The sequence below is a fragment of the Chiloscyllium punctatum genome, chromosome 36 (genome assembly GCF_047496795.1).
Source record: "Chiloscyllium punctatum isolate Juve2018m chromosome 36, sChiPun1.3, whole genome shotgun sequence".
Taxonomy (NCBI): domain Eukaryota; kingdom Metazoa; phylum Chordata; class Chondrichthyes; order Orectolobiformes; family Hemiscylliidae; genus Chiloscyllium; species Chiloscyllium punctatum.
The window spans coordinates 69,096,042-69,097,825 of NC_092774.1; the positions used below are offsets into that span (position 1 = coordinate 69,096,042).

Sequence of the window (1,784 nt, forward strand, 5' to 3'; positions counted from 1 at the left end):
GGTTGAATTTACCCCAAGCGAAAGATGAGACGTTCATCCTCCAAGATGGGGAGGGTGCGGCGATGGAGGAGGCCCAGAACCTGCATGTCCTTGGCAGAGTGGGAGGGGGTTTGAAATGTTGGGCCATAGGGCGATGGGGTTGATTGGCGCAGGTGTCCGGGAGATTTTCCCTCAAGCGCTGTGACTTGACTCTGCGAGGAGTCTCCAGTCTCCCCAATGTAGAGGAGACCGCATCGAGAGCAATGGATGCAAGAAATGACATTGTTGGATACACAGGTGAAAGCCTTCGACCGACCACGGCCCGGATTCGATTTCCGGGCAGGGAAGAAATTTTCTATCAAGCTATCAAACTGTGTGTGTATCTCCCTGCTGGTCTAGTGGTTAGGATTCGGCGCTGTCACCACCGCGGCCCGGGTTCGATTCCCGGTCAGGGAAACTATTTTCAGGGGGTTTATCGACGACCCGTTCTCCTCAAATGCTCTGTACAATTATTTATTGATCTTCGTAGTTCCTGGGTGGCGCAGTGTGTAGTGGTTCGTTTAAATAGTGTCCTGATGCAGATTTGTTTGTATGTGTAGTGTTGATTGCTACTATAGTTAAGTTCTTCGTTCGCGTGTGTTATTTTCCTGTAGACGTTGTTTTGAATTTACCATTGACTGTTCGCTCGACTGTGACATCGAGAAATGGCACTTTGTTGTTGTTCTCCTCTTTTGTGAATTTTATGCCAGTAAGGATATTGTTGATGGTGTTTTAGGTTTCCTCTAATTTGTTTCATTTTTTGATGACAAATGTGCCATCGCTGTACCGGACTCAAAGTTTGGGTTGGATCGTTGGAAGGGCTATTTGTTCGAGTCTCTGCATTATTGCTTCTGCTAGGAATCCTGATGCTGCTGGTGGTAACATGGGTATTTCGTTGATTTGTTTGTAGGGCTTGTTACTGAATATGAAGTGGGTGGTAAAGCTCAGCTCCACGTGCTTGAGAGTGTTATCTTTGCTGATGAAATTGGTGCTGTGTTTGTGTCTTTGGTTGTTCGAGTAGTGTCTTCAGTTTTCTTTGGCCAGGTTGATGTTAATGGATGTGAACAGGGCTGTTCTGTCAAAGGACAACATTATTCCATCCTCTTCTATCTTCGTGTTTTTGGTGTTCAGGAATTCTTGGACGGAGTAAATGGAGTGGAGTGAATCTTCGGCTTGGTGTTTTAGTAGTCAGTAGAGGCCTTTGACGAGTCTGTATATTGGTGTTCCAAGTCGTGAGACTATGGTCTAAGGGGGGGCTCCTGGTTTGAAGGGGAGGAGAACAACAACAAAGTGCCATTCCTAGATGTCACTGTAGAGCGAACAGTCAATGGGGAACTTCAAACTGGGATCTACAGAACAACAACACACACAAACCAAATACTTAACCACAGAAGCAATCATCCCAACACCCACAAACGAAGCTGCATCAGGACATTATTTCAACGAGCCACTACACACTACAGCACAGAGAAACCACGAAGAGCACAAGAGAAATACGTATATAGTGTATTTGAGGAGAACGGGTACCCAATAAACCCAGTCCGCCGGCTTCTCATTGAGGCTTTCAGGCTGACTCTCAAAAATTCGGTTTCTCCCTCCATTCTTTCCTGTTTGTTTTGTGTTGGTTTTGAAAGCTTTCGCAATACTCTGACTGAGTATTGGAGTTGGGAGATTATGTTGTGGCTGTACAGGCCATTTTTTAGACCACTTTTGGAATATTGTGTGCAATTCTGGTCTCCCTGCTATCAGAAGGATATAGTGAAATT

At 45.6% G+C, this 1,784-nt stretch overlaps 1 non-coding gene across 1 annotated transcript; it reads left to right on the top strand.

The window, feature by feature from the left end:
• Positions 1-363: 363 nt before the first annotated feature.
• On the top strand, positions 364-435 carry trnad-guc (transfer RNA aspartic acid (anticodon GUC)). The gene has a single exon. It is a non-coding gene; the product is annotated as a tRNA-Asp (tRNA).
• The last annotated feature ends 1,349 nt before the right edge of the window (positions 436-1,784 follow it).